The sequence below is a fragment of the Camelus bactrianus genome, chromosome 1 (assembly GCF_048773025.1).
Source record: "Camelus bactrianus isolate YW-2024 breed Bactrian camel chromosome 1, ASM4877302v1, whole genome shotgun sequence".
In the NCBI taxonomy this organism is placed as follows: domain Eukaryota; kingdom Metazoa; phylum Chordata; class Mammalia; order Artiodactyla; family Camelidae; genus Camelus; species Camelus bactrianus.
This window is the reverse complement of record NC_133539.1, coordinates 74,510,405-74,525,545: the sequence shown is the minus strand read 5'-3', so window position 1 is coordinate 74,525,545 and position 15,141 is coordinate 74,510,405. Positions and strand designations below refer to the sequence as shown.

At 37.6% G+C, this 15,141-nt stretch overlaps 1 protein-coding gene across 9 annotated transcripts in view; it reads right to left on the bottom strand.

The window, feature by feature from the left end:
* The window catches only part of PEX5L (peroxisomal biogenesis factor 5 like), a 597,540-nt gene that overhangs the window by 208,348 nt on the left and 374,051 nt on the right, over positions 1-15,141 (bottom strand). For all 9 annotated transcript variants that reach the window (XM_074367482.1, XM_074367503.1, XM_045511287.2 and 6 more), the window contains one exon: positions 683-748. The gene's annotated coding sequence lies outside the window, so the exon portion shown is untranslated. The remainder of the gene's footprint in view (positions 1-682; positions 749-15,141) is intronic.

The following is a 15,141-nucleotide window of genomic DNA, read 5'->3' as shown; positions in this document are numbered from 1 at the left end:
CCCAGTGAGGAAACATTTGCAAACAAAAATGTCTCTTGCTTTCGACGACTCCTTTCACAACCATTCTAGCAGAGGCTCTCTAAACCTCTTACCCATCTCAAAGCTAGTTTTATCACCTCATCCATCTCCCACTCCAAACTACATTGCAGCCAGATTAATTTCATAAAGGCCAACATTGATCATATTACTGCCCGGTTCAAATATCTTCTTGGCTTCCCTATTGCTAACTAATATCCAAAACCTTTAGCTTTTTATTCATAGTCATGGAATATAGTTGGCCACTCAGAGCCATGTCTTTTTCTTGTGGCAGAAAGAACTGTTTTTTCGCTTTGAGGAACCATTTCTTCCCCACTCTGGCCCATTTGTAGGGTGGAAACATTTTACAATCAGGCTTTGGGGGTGAGACACGTGACCCAGGCTGAGCTGACCAGTGCATTCAGTCCCTGTTGGTCACAAATATGACCCAAGTCAACCAACCAGGGCAAATGGACTCAGCTCCAGGACTAAGTGGGAGCAGATCGATTCTTCATTAAACTGGGTGTTCTAATGACGTAAGCTTGAAGCTGCCAGAATCTAGCACTCCAAACCTGAAAGGAAGCCAACCTGGGGGAAGAAGAGTCTAGGCATGTTCCTGGAGACAATATTTGAACTATTAAATAAACCACACTTAAAGTTAGCTTACCTGTGTGCTTTTTAGTCATTTCAACTGGTACATTCCCTTTTCTGGTTGAGTTGGATTTTCTGTCACCTGCAACCAAAATACTTTTTAATACAGTGGTCGTCCACAAACTGGCCTGTCTTTTTTCAATTCTGTGTATTCCTTAATCTTTGTAGTAACTTTATTTTATATTATTCCCCAAAGATAGTCCGAGTTACACTTCTACTCTTTCCTCTCATTGCAATGTATTCTCTGTCCCTACTGCTTTGAAATGAAAGCTCATTCATTTTTCAAGTTTGGTCTCAAATTCCATTATCTTCATGAAACCTTTACTGATCCTCCAGTTTAATACATTTCCTTGCTGGGAACTCCATTATGATAGGAAATTCTCTTATTTCATAAAGGTTTCCCCTTGTTTAATTATTTCTATGCTTTTTTTTTTCATGCCCTATTAGATGTAGGCAGACAAAAACTTTGTTTTATTTTTGTTTTGCTTAAATAACTTATGACATCTTGAATGGAAAATTCTTAGTAATAACTGAAGAACATAAATTATTTTGGAAGTATCTGGAACAGTATGAAAACGTTTAAAGTAAAATAATTTAAAAAATTTACTCTGAAGGTATATTTCAGATATAATTCTTTTAAATAAAATATTAATGACCCTGTGTTGATTTTATGTAGAATCACACAAAGCTAAGACTGGAAAAAAAGCTTACAGCTTTTGTGGTTTGACTCTTTCCCTTTTCAAATGAAGAATCTGAGGACCACTGAAGTCAAGTGACTTTTTCTTGACATGCTTTTACAAATGTGAAACAAATAATTATATTTAAAGCTGAATAAAGGAATTTGGGAGTACACTAGTGATGATGAAATTTAGTTAATGCCACAAAAATGCTGATATCTGAAAATTTTTTTGATGATTAGTACCCTAAGGGAGGAAATGCAATGGAAGAATTGTTAGACTTAGGAAAAGTTGTAAATCCTCAGAAAAATTTGCAAAGACATTTTTGGAATGTGATACAAATATTTACCTCATAATAATGAAAATGGCCTTGGTTTTGATATAAAGAGAGGGGATTTTATATTTTAAGAGTTCTTCTTAGAGGGAGAGATGAGCAATATTATATCAGTTAGAGAGGTGATATAATCTATAAAGAATGGAGAATTATTTCTCAGGGTAAACTCATGGTTTCTAATCCTGATTCACATAATTCACATAATTTCTTACATTATCCTATTCTCCCTTACCTACTGTTAAAACAGACAGTTGTATGGGGGAGAATGAAAACTTAAGGCTATTTTTGAAAGAGGAAATAAAGAGTTTGATCTGATATATAATGCCTGTGGGTAAATGCTTGTAAAACTCTAACTTTTTAAAAGTAAAACAATCTTGGTATTTATTAAAGCTTAGGCAATTTTGTAGATCGATGGTATATATATTTTTAATTCCACAAAGAATGAATCACTAGAATCACTAGAATATTGTATGTTATTGTAATAAACATCTATGGTGCCTGAGTTTAGACTCTTATTTCCTTTCTGGACTAACTTACAAGAGTCTCCTAAATTTCTAAACACCGCCCCTACCTTCATTCTAATTGATTCTCTACAATGCAATGAGAGTCAACATTCAAAAATAAATGTAAATTACTTTTTAAAAAGTCCTTCAACTCTCTTCTTTAACAAGAGGATAAAAATCCACATCATTTTCAAGACAAGTAAAGATTTTCACTACTTTTTCCTCCTAAGCTTCTTTTCTCACAAGTCCCCAAATATAATCTAGGGTTATCCGGCTGCTTGCTCTCCCTGGAATATGCCACACTGGATTGCACCTCTGTGCTTTCACATATGCTGTTCCCTCCATTTGCCACTCCCTTCCTTCTTCTCCTTCATGTCCTGGGGAATTCAGAGGTTTGTTTCAAGGATTGCTCAAGTGTCAGCTCCACTGTGAAACTTTCCCTCACTCCTGCAGGCCTTGTTTATGACTGCATGCTGGTTTTACACACATGCCATGGTTGTTATCTCAAGACAATGTACACATCTGCCTTGCAGCAGAGGTGGTTCTTTCTTACACATCACTGTGTAAGAACCTCAGGGCTGTGAGTGCTTACCCTTTAGTTTTCTGAAGTGATGCAGTCAACTTTTACTGAGTAAATATGCAAAAAGACCATGTCAATGCTAATGAAGGAAATAAATTATGGGTTTTACCCATCTAGCAAAATAAGGAATTGGGCATTCAAAACAAATGGAGTCTTTTAAGTCCTCTAATGAAAAGTTATTTTCAGGCACACACAACATTAACTAAATTAAGACTCACAGAAGGATAGAGCTGAAAAGGGTGCTGGGAATCACATGGATCATGCATTTGATTTTCCAGATGAGGAACCTGAGGCATAGACAAGTTAAGGGATTAACCTGATCAAGGCCTCAGTCCCAGCCAACCTCTATGTCCAGCCCCAAAGCACTGGACTCCCAGGGCTTGAATGCCTCAGGAAAACAAGTCTAAGAACTACCTGACCAACCGATTGGACCTTCCTGAAAACCAGGATGGGCCACAGGAGGCCTAGACCAATGCTGAAGATGTGATTCTTCCACCCAAGGTGAAGAAGAAAAGCTTTTGAGGTGAGATGGGGTGCGTGGGAAATTTGATAGATTCTCTTCTGTAATGAACTGATAAGCCTCATTCACACCAGCAAGTACTCCTAAGGAGACTGATTAAGTTTGGTAAATGGGATATAGGTCGAGCTTTGAAATTTCTAAGACTTTGAGAAGGAAAAATATTCACAACATAAGAGGCAGATAATAGGCAATTATACTTAATATGCAAATACTTTTATGAATAAAGTTAAAAAAATAATCCATTAAGAATGTGGGAGAAACCTAAATAGAAAATTCATAAAGAAGTATAAATGGTCAATAAATATAAATGATAAACAAAAAAGTTAGCAAAAATAGTAATAATAAATAGGTACTTGAACATGGAAGCTCCATTGTCACTTATCAGGTTGGCAGATTTTTTTTTTTTTTTGTAAAGAAAATGCTCAGTATTCAGAGATTTTTGAATGAATATTTTTTACACTGCAGTGCGTATTGTCATTAATACAACTTTTCTGGAGGATAGTTTGGTAATATGGATCAAGAGCTTCAAAAATGTTTATACCTGGTGACTTAGTATTTCCACTTTCAAGAATTTAAAAATAATCACAAGTTTACACTACGATTTATATATGAAGCATCATTTGTAATAATGGAAAATTGAAACAACTTAAATGGTCAACAATAGGAAAATGATAATTTATTAATTTGGAGATAATGGGACACTATTGATCTTTAAAAATGGTGACTTGGAAACCAAAGCATGGAAAATATGAGGGTATATGTTAATGAAAAAAGTGGTTTCTGTCATAATATTAATAATAGAATGGGTATGTATATACAGGGAGTGTGTGTACACATACATGGGTATATGTGTATGTGTATACACATATTATATTTGTATTATTATATATACTATTTACATTTAATTATTATATATAATAAATATATAATTCATTGCTATCTGACTCTGTATGAACATTCATTGTAATCACTTATAAAAAAAATTACATAAAATTGACTAACCTATTCACTATCCAAATTTATTCTCTAAATTAAAAACAAAACTATAAGGGATTTGCAAATACTGTTTAGGGAAGATTTTCAGTTGTCCCTGAGTCCTGGCAAGAGGACATACAGAGTGCTGTAGGCTCACTGTACCTGTTCCCCACAGGAGAGTAAACATGCCATACGTTATCAGTACCATCTTCAAAACCCACTCTCTCCCGGATGGTCTAGACATTCAGCATTACCAGAGATCACTTCTGTGAGGTATCTAAGGGTTCTACCAGCCCAGGCCCAACTCAGATCTTATTTTTAGTGTCTAACTCACTATTTTATCATTTACATTACATACATACAGTTCATGTTTCCTGTAGTATAGAGGGAAATGGAATTTGTATTTGCAAATGTACAGTCTCCACCTGTACTGCATGTAAACATACCTACTAATGAGTTCATTAAGAGTTTAATAATTAGGTTATTGGTGTTCTATATGCTTTATGTTATGCAGAAATTCTTGGTGTATTGTTACATTTATGTTTAAAAGTATTTTAATGATATTTGAGGAAATCACTTGGAAGGTTTTGATGGGCTGAGAACTTCTGTATTTAGAGTAATGAAAGATGGCTCTTTTTAACTGAATATTTGCTATCCAACATTTTTTGAGAAGCAGATTAAATTCAGATAATGAAGATAATGAGAGATTCTTGTGAGTAGTTTTGATTTTTGTCTGGAATGAAATGCACCTAAAATGCTAGCCATGTCTTCTCTATGATACTGTGAGTTTATGCTGTTTTACATTATATTTTCATGTTTTCTGAATTTTGTAAAATAAAGTTTTGCCATGAAGTTCTTCCAGTAAAGCAAAAGAAGGAAGAGAGATAAATGAGGGTCTCAGGACTTCAGTGAAGAAGCTGAACCACATTTGTATAATAAAGTGTGGGAAGAACGTGTTTTTGCATAAGTTTATCATGGTTGAAACCTAAATTTATGACATAGGTTCTGAGAAAAAGAGTTTATGAATAATTACTTAGCAAGAGCCTCTCTTTTTCTCTTTTGCATCTTAAGAATTCATATTACTTTGTGTCTCTTGAGTGGTATTGAGAGTCAGCAACTGGAATCACAAATTCTAGGCATTTAACATTAGTAGAGATACCCTGTATTTATATTATTCATAAAGAAGGAACATGAATATTTACAAGTATTGTTAAAACCGTGTGGTAGAGACAACCAAACAGTTTCTGTAAGGTAGCTGCCCCAAAGTTCTCCAGCCTTCAGGATTCTCTTCCTTTACTAAGAGCAGTGGAGATTCTTTGTACCACTTGATCTAGCAGGAAGTCCTATTTGTCCTTACTTCCTCTTTCTGAGACTTCCCAGGGAGTACTTACAGGTCCCCTATTCATCTGGATGGCTTCTTTGGGTTCCTTGCTTTCTTATAACTATTCTTTAGGCTTCTGTAGCAAGTGACATAATTATCCCATGTGTGAACACAGGTCCCATCTGAAATCCCCTAAACTTGTAAGACCAGACTGTAGTTTTTAATAAAACTTTATAGAAGACATGAAGTTAACAGAATAGGGTTTATAATATAGAAGATGGAAAACACAACTGGAGGGTAGAGACACTGCTACTTCCAACTGGATGCTCTCCTGTTTCTCTTGGCTAATGCCGTATTGGAGGGGTCCGCTTTTCTCCATCATTTAGGAGTGACTTTGAACAAGTACTCTTTGCTCTTGAGTCCAGGGCCCTGAAACCTAGACAGATTTTTGGTTTTCAGAAATGACACCCAATGAAGAGGGCCTTTTATTTTTTTATGCAGAGAATTGTCACTCCTCAATTTCCATTCAAGATCAGGATCTTGCTCTTAGTTGCCTTTCCAATGGTCCATTATTTCACAAACGAGAGAGCCCCGAGTGCAAAGGTGAAACCAAGCCCCCACCATGAATAACACACAGAAGTGCAGAAACTTTGAAATTAAAGCATATTTTTAAAAGTGTCAGTGCCCTCAGAATCAATTCCTTGGGCTTAGCTCAGTTTAAAGAAACTAATCTCTCCATTGTTCCCCCCATTCTCTCCAAAGTCTTTGAAAACAGAAAACTATTCAAAGTATTTGAATGAGTATATCATGGCAGTCCTAACATTGGTTGGTTGGGGATATGTGCATAGGGTGTTTTCCAGAGCAGATATCAAGAGTCATGCTTTCCTTTTTCCCTGTTACCTTTCCAATGAACCATAGATGGGAAATTAAAATTAATAATATAGAAGTCCTTGTTATAAATTTAAGATATGCAAAATATTGTATCCCAGCTCAGTTATACACCAGACATATGTAGCTTTTTAAAATCATTGAATATCATTGGGCCTTAGTTTCCTCACCTATAAAATGGGGATAACAATACCTACTATTAAAGTATGTTGCAAAGATTGTAGATATATTCTGTAGAACACTGAGCATGGTGTCTTACACATCACAGATGATGAATAAATTTTGATTATTGTGATTATAATTATAATTCAAAGATTACATCTCCGACTCCCTTGCTCCCCTGTCCATCCGTCACAATCACCTGGCAAAAACTCAATTCTGATTAAATCCCATCTTCAACTATTTTGATACCTGCAAAACATTGTTGGCCTCATCTTGAACTCAGGTCCACAAATCTCAAGTAGGTCTTTTGTGCCGCCCAGCAATCCTTCATTTCCTTAGTCAATTCACTATCTCATGCTTCTGATCCTCAATGACTCTTTCCCTCAACTTACTCTCAGCTGACTACTTCAATTTTTTTATTTCACTAGGTAAATACAAAAAACCAAGATGATTTCGATACTCTCCTACCACCTCACCTGTTAATCTGCTTGCATCTGTGCCTGAATACTTTACTTTCCCTTTGTTTCAAAAGACAAAATTTCGGCTCCTAATGTCAACTCTTCTCCTTCTGAACTAGATCTCATTCTCTCTTGTCTCCTCAAGAACTTCACATGGGCAGTTTTTCCATTTCTCTCTTACATTATAAACTGTCTCAACTCTACTGCTCATTTCCATTAGCCTAAAAACATGATAATATCTCCCAACTTAAAATGCAACACATTCCTGACTCATTCTCCTCCAGTTATCAATCTTTTCTCAGTTCCTTTACAGTTAGACTCTTTAAGAGATTTGACTATTCCAGATGTTTTTACTTCCCTTTTTCTAATTTCTCAGGAATCCACTCCATTAGGGCTTTCGACTATCCTGTATCATCAAAACTGCTTTGGCAAGGTCAGTGATGACCTTTATGTCATCAAATCTAATGGTCAGTTCTCAGTCTCCATCTTATTCGACCTGTTGGTGGCATCTGATACAGATTTTCACCTCCACCTCTTCAAATAGTTCCTTCATTTTGCCCCTAGGACATCTCTCTCTTTTGGCTTCCTTCCACTTTACCATCTGTTCCTTCTTCTTATCCATGGCTGGTTCTTCCTCAGTTGAACACAGATGTGCACTGGGACTCATTCCTTGAGCCTTGTCTTTATCTCCGCTCACTCTCTGGATGATCTCATCGAGTCTCATTCTTTACATTGATGATTCAGCACTTCTTTCTCCGGCCCTGTTCTTGCCTGTGAACTCCAGACTCACATTTCCCACTGCTTACTTAACATTTCCACTTAAATGCCTAATAAACATTTCAAACCTAACAGTTCCCCCAGTCAAACTCTTGTTTCCCACTTCCCTCTAAATCTATTCTTTCCACAGCTTCCCCACCTTTTCCAGTCTTTCAGGCAAAAAACCTTGAATTATTCTTGACTCTTCTCTTTCTGTCACATTCTAACTCCAATCTGTCAGCCAATCCTGCCCACTCTACCTTCGAAGTAGGCTACTTCTTTCTACCTCTCCAGCTACCACTCTGGTTTTCACCTGGACATAAACCTAACTGTTGTTGCTTCCACCCTCATCCCTCTGTAGATTTTCTCCCACAGCAGCCAGAATAACTCTTTTAAAACACTATTCTGCTCAGTCTAAGTCCTTAGGCCTGCAACACCACATGGTCTGCCATAGTAACCTCTCTGATCTTGTCTTCTCTTATATTTCCTTTGGTTCATAAGTTGGCTCCAGGCAGATGGGCCTTCTTGCTGCTCCTCCACCACCCCAGGCATATTTCAGTCTTGGAAATTTGTACAGAGAAGTTCTTCCTCCAGTTATCTATATGGTTCATTTTCTCACTTCCTTCAAGTCTTTCCTCAAAAGTTATTATAAAAGATACTTCTCTGAGCATTCTATCTGAAATAGTTTTGGGTTTTGTCCTAGTTTCTAGCTTAGAGCTCCTAAAGCCATTGGAATTTCCAGTGATGAGAGTGATACAGGTATCTTTGTTATGTTAATGAGGCGACTTTAGATTGCACCTAAGTGTGGGGGCTGGTTGCCAGTAGAGCCAGCCAGATGCTTAGTGGGTTGAAACTTTCCCCCTCCCTCCTCCATCTCCAGGGCAGACAGAGGGACTGATGATTGGGTTCAGTTGCCAATTGCCAATGATTTAATCAATCATGTCTACATAATAAAAACTCCACAAAGCCTCCAAAGGACAGAGTTCAGAGAGCTTCTGAGTTAGTGAATTTGTGGAAATTCAGGGAGAGTGGCCAGGGAAGCTTAGCACCCCTTCCCCATGCCTTTCCCTCACTATCTTTTCTGCCTGGCTGTTCCTGAGTTATATCTTTTTGTAATAAATCAGTGATTTAGTAAATAAAATGTTCCTCTAGCTATGAGCTGCTCAAGCGAGTTAATTAAACACAAGGAAGGTGTCATTGGAACCTCCAATCTGTAGCCCGTCAGTCAGAAGCACAGGTGACAACCTGGACTTGCAACTGGCATTTGAGATGAAGGGCAGTCTTGTAAGACTGAGCCCTTAACATCTTGAACCTGATGCTATTTTCAGGTAGATAGTGTCAGAATTGTGTTGAATGGCAGGACATCCAGCTGGTGTCCAAGAATTGCTTGTATTGTGGGGAAGCCCTACACTCTCCCCAACACACATTGAAATTGGTAATTAAAATCCTTAGTCTCCTTAACTGAAATACTAGTTCTATAAAAGAAAGACTGATTATTGCTATATCCTTAAATATACACATACATATATACCCATGTATGTATACATAAATGTACACACATACGTAGATGTGTATTTGCATTATGTGTGTGTGTGTTTATATCTTTATTGAATAGATTACAATTCAGAGGACCTTCAACTCTCTGTATTTATTTAAGGCAGTATTCAGAGCCTGGGCAACTTCTCTGTGAAGCACTTTCTCTACCTGACCTCTTGTTCTGCTTGCTCTGAAGTGTGTTTTTCTCATTTTCTCACCCAATTTTGACTTCTGCTGACACAAACCAGTATTTCTGCCTCATATTCCATCTGACCACAACCAATGGCTGCAAGTGTTATGCTTGACTCACTTTAAATAGCCATGTCTAGCCTAACCTGTGATTTGTCCTCACAGATCAATTTCCCTACTGTGTATTCCACATGCTACTTGGTGGTACAGCTGATACCAGCTCCATGTGCCACAACTTCCTGCGCAGTGCTTCACCTATTATACTGTGCTCTAAGTGTATTTTATATGAAAGGAAAAAAGAAAATAACCCAAATACATCCCATCAAGCACTTGAGAGGGCACTTGGACAGCTATCAATGAAGACATGGGGATGTACACTTTTCAAACAGTCCAGTGTCTTATATCACCTGATTTGAAGAAAGCTATCCACACACTATTGGGGTTTTAAACCAGTCTTTGAGTTCCATGGTTTCTTATCCATTGATCCTTTGGCTTCTGTAGAAGTCATCATTTTCTCGCTAGTAATTACATGGCAGAGACAAACTTCTCTTACCATGAAACAACCATTGGCAGCACAAAAATTTTTCTAGGAATGTTATAGGTTCTTAATGGGAGTAAGCAATGTTATAATCTTCTAGAAGGCAACCTAGAAAAATGTGTTACATTACAAAATGTGCAAATGTTTTGGCCTCAAATTTCACTGTAAGAAATTTATCATAGGGATATACTCATTAAAGTGTATTATGATATAAATTCAAGGATGTCCACTGCAGTGCATTGTGAAATAGAAACACTTGGAAACCACCTAAACTCAGCAAGGTCTTGGTTAAAGTGGACTTTGGAAAATGAATTTTTATGTAATCATTACAAAAGATGAGATGATTTTTATTATGTGTTGAAGTGGAAAGATGGCTATATTAATGATTTTAAAAGCATATTATAGAACATTATATAAAGTATGAACACATGAACTTAAAATACTTATTTGTGCATAGAGGTCCAGAAGGCTATGTTAAATCTGTTAACAGTGGATGCCTCTAGGGATTGGGATTGGGATAGGAGGTATATGTGTGTTGCAGAAGTGGGGAGGAGAGTGGAGATGAAGGGAACTCTTTTGGTCTACTTTCTTTATTATTTTATACTTGAAAACATAATTAAAAAATAATTTTATAATAAAAACGCATATTTTAATTTTGAAAAAACCCTTTCTGAGAGCATCTGAAATTTCTAGCACAATAACATCTCTTGGAATTACTGTTAACTGTTCATGCCAATCTCATGTCACTTTATGTCTCCAGCACCAAGACATTTTGGGGTCAATGGGACCATTATTTCCTTATCTTTTTACTGCAGTGGAACCAGTATTTTCCCTCAGCTATGTCTTCATATAATTGAGTTTTCATAATACATCTAATAGTATGTGTTATTTTAAATTTTCTCTTATCTGTCTGTCTGTCTGTCTATCCATCCATCCATCCATCCAGCTATCTAGCTAAATTCAGATACTGCAAAATGGCCCCAGGATCTTTATTTTAGAAATTCAACTACTGGATTTATGGATGAAACATTCACTATCAGGGTCTCTTGACACTGATAAAGGATATAAGCCGTGTTCTCAGGCTGCATGGCTCAAGCGATGCTCTCTGAGGATCTGAGTGCTGCTTATTTTCTCCCCATGCACCCAAAAGCTATCACATTGCTGTGAAGTGTTCTTCAGATATTGACAGAATAAGCCTAGAAACAACATCTCAGAAGCTTGGGGGGTGGAGCAAATACTTCTTGCAAAAGAAATAAACAAAAATCATATTTGGTGTTTTTCTTTTCTTTTTAAAAAAAGTAAAAAAAGGCCAGAGAAACTGGTAGTTCCGGATGCTTCTTTAAGTTTTGTTAACCAAGTTCCTTGGATTGAAAAGAGACTGCCTTCTTTCATGCTGAGAGAAACAGAAATGGAAATTACTCCCATTGTTGCTTAGCTCAAACACTTGAGAATTTATTGACAGTTCAGCAAAAATAGCTAAAGAAAAGGAGAAAAGGCTAAGCAGTCTGTATTAGGGCAAGTCCTTCTTCTGCAAAAATGATCATGTGAGGTCAGGTGTCCTTTAAGGCCATTAAAAGGACTTGTGGAAAAGGAAGAAACTATTCAGAATGAACCCCTAAAGAAATTTGAGAAATAGCCATTTTCTTTTGGGGCTCCTTCACCTACATGACCCATCCAGACTTCCAGCCTAGATCAGGCTGCCTGTTCCTCTCTCATCCCTCTCCCACTTCCATCCTGCAAAGTTTAGGGGCCCAGATGTTAGGCAGGTGTGTAGTGGAAAGATCCCTTGGCTGGTCTTCAGATGTGCTGGCTTTTAGAATTTCCTTCTAAGAGATTATGAGGATCTAGTGGCATAAAATAAGCATATGAGCCTTATGGCTTATCAAATATTATACAAAGGTAGAGCTGTTGTTATGATCATATTCTGTCCCTACTACTCAAAGCTCTGTGAGCTGATGCAGGTCACTTAATCTCCCTCAGCTTTTGTTTCCTTAGCTGTAGGTAAGTGTGAAGGCAGTGAGTGTCTTTCTAATCTTGGGAACTATCATTGATATAAATACTCTTAGGCACATGAGTCACTTGCTGAGAAAACCAAGATGCTTATACTGGTCCAGTGGCCTAAGGCAGAGTTCAGTAACCCAGAAATAGCTGGAAATCAGTGTCTTATCTATCAGCTGCTCTTAACATTCAGGGTTCTTTTGTTTTCCCAAAGAACATCTGTGAGGATCCCAATCATCTGATTTACTTGTAATATGTACACCTTTTCTCTGGCGTAAAGGATTGTCTGCAGCAGGGATTAAGTAGGGGTCATAGTTAAGGGAGATTTTGATAGGACTAGCCCCTTATATCCTAATAGGCCATTTACATTATCTGTACTTGTGCAAACATCGTCACTCCATCTTCCCATGAACCTGGTGAAGAGTCAGAGTGGGAGATGGCCATCATATTTTGGACCCTCTTCCTATTGAGAGGTTGGGCCTATGTTCCCTGTTCATGAATCTGGGTTGGCCTTGTGACTGCATGACCAGTAGAATATGGAGGAGGTATAACTGAGTCCATTTCTGGGCCCAAGCGTTAAGAGATTGGCAGTTTTTGCCTCGTGTCTTTTAGAACAAACACTCCAACAGCCCTTGTTAGAAGTCTAAGTACTTTGAGACTGTCATACCAGAGAGACCACATGTAGGTACCTTGAGCCACAGTCCCAGGTGAGCCTGGCCTTCCACACAGTCCTGCTAAGGCATAGATATGAGAGTGAAGACATCTGGGAACCTCAGAACAGCCCATACTCAAGCTCAGTTCTACAGAGTGACCTCCGTCAATGCTGCGTGGAGCAGACACATTGCCTAGTTAAGGCCTGCTCAAATTCCTGATTCAGGAATCATAAGCCAAAATAAAATGGTTGTTGTTTTAAGCCACCAAATTATAGGTAGATACCTATATTACACAGCCACAGGTAGATAACTGCAACGGACAGTAATAATCCCATTTTATAGAAGAGCTCTGAAATGAGGTCGAGAACGCTATTGTGACTTAAGGACTTGCATGTAAACTGTCTTACTAAAAATCCAGTCTACTGTGTCACATTTCTTCTTTATGATAATACTAATTTTTCTCTCTGAAGAATGGTCTTTTTAATCTCTAGACACATGCAGCTTATCATGCCTTGTTGTACTGTTTCAGAAAGTTTAGGGCAAAATTTAAAGCTCAATTATATTAATTATAGATTTCACTCATCCCTAGTTTTCTATTTCTAATTTACGAACCTATGTTATGTCTTTTTCTTTAAGCTGATATAAATCTTTTTTGGAGAAAAGCGAAACATTTACAAATTCAATAAAATACTCATCATTGCCAAACTCTTTTTATTATTAATTTCTTTTCTTTGGTTGGGGGGGTTCATTAGGTCTATTTATTTATTATTATTATTTTTTTAATGGAAGTTTTTGGGATTGAATCTAAGACCTAGTGCATGCGCTCTACCATTTGAGTTACACCATTCCTCCTACCAAACTCAGTTGATGGCCTTGTTTTAGAGTTGCCAGATAAAATACAGGATATAAGTATCTAAAATGTATTCATTGTATATCAGTGAAATTGAAGTTCAAATTAATTAGGCAGCCCACAGTTTTGTTTGCTAGATGTGGCAACATTATCCTCTGTGCTAACTCCAAATATCTGTTCCTTACCAATTAACTCTGCTACTCATCTGGTTCAGGGGGAATCTCAACAGCCATGTGCAGTTCAAACCTACCTAGGTGGGAGATGGTAAACAGGTAACCAGAGTTCAAGAAGATTTATGCGAAACCTAAGGAGGTGTCTTTACCAAACAACAGCCCCAGGCAGAACTCCAGCAAAAAAAAAAAAGTTGCTTTATTTCCTGCCTCCACTCTCCAGCCTCCCTGCCTATCTCTTTCTTCAGTCTGGGATCCATTCCCATAGGGCCTTGCTTAAATTAGCTTTTATTGTCGGATCAGTTGTGTATTAAATACGTATTGAGAATCTACCACGTGCCAGGCACAGTCATGAACAGCTACTGAGGACTGAATCCATAAAAGAAAGGCCTCTGGACATAAGAGGAAAGAATTACCACATACTGAGAAGTGACATGATGCATTTTATATTTTACCACATGTAACAAAGTCCTGTGGGAAAGCCTTACAAAGAAGGTTCTGTTTGAGCTGAGACTTGTCAGAGAAGAGGAGTTTTCCAGGTGAAGGGGTCTGCTGGGGGAAGGACATTGCAGTTCGAGGGTGCAGCAAGTGAAATCTCCTGGAAATGTCCAGTGTGGCTGCCGTGGGGAGAGGGGAATACAGGCTGGACAGGAAGTTGGTTTGTGAGGGTCTTAGTAGCCAGCCAAGGTAACAGGATTTTTTATTTTTTTTCAAACAGACACTGTAAGCAATGAAGATTTTTAAGCCACAGAGTTAACAATAAGATATAATTTTGAGAATATTTCTGGGAGCAGTGTGGAGGACTGACCAGAGTAGGAAGACTAAATAGAGGACAACTGTGCTAATTATGGAGCATGACAATGAGGTGCTCAACCATGTTAGGGGCATTCAAACTGCAGAGGAGGGGCAATATTCAAAAGAGAATTCTATAAGAGAACCACTGTGCCATGACAACTTGTTAAAAGCAGTTTTACAGATGGCCTTTGATTATCTGAAGTAATCAATATAAAAATAAATACACCTTTAATAGAAAAATCCCAGCATCTATGACAATGGAGGTACTATTTAAATATATTCAAAACAAATTAGGGAGATGATTCTTTATTCTGTCCAGTCTTAAGGATTTTCTGATTGCTACCCTTACAAAAAATAGATTTGTTTTACTAGTCCTAGACTAGTTTTAGACAGTCAAAATAAAATAAGGGCTGGAATAAATATCTATAGATAATTTGAGCAAACTTCCTGCTGCCCTATGTTCACACTTTGGCTGCCAGCCAGCCAGCTAGCTAGCTATGGAGCTGCCTTTTATTTATTAGTCTTGTGATGATGGCCAGTGCTCTTAGATCCTATATCCTGTGTCCTCATCT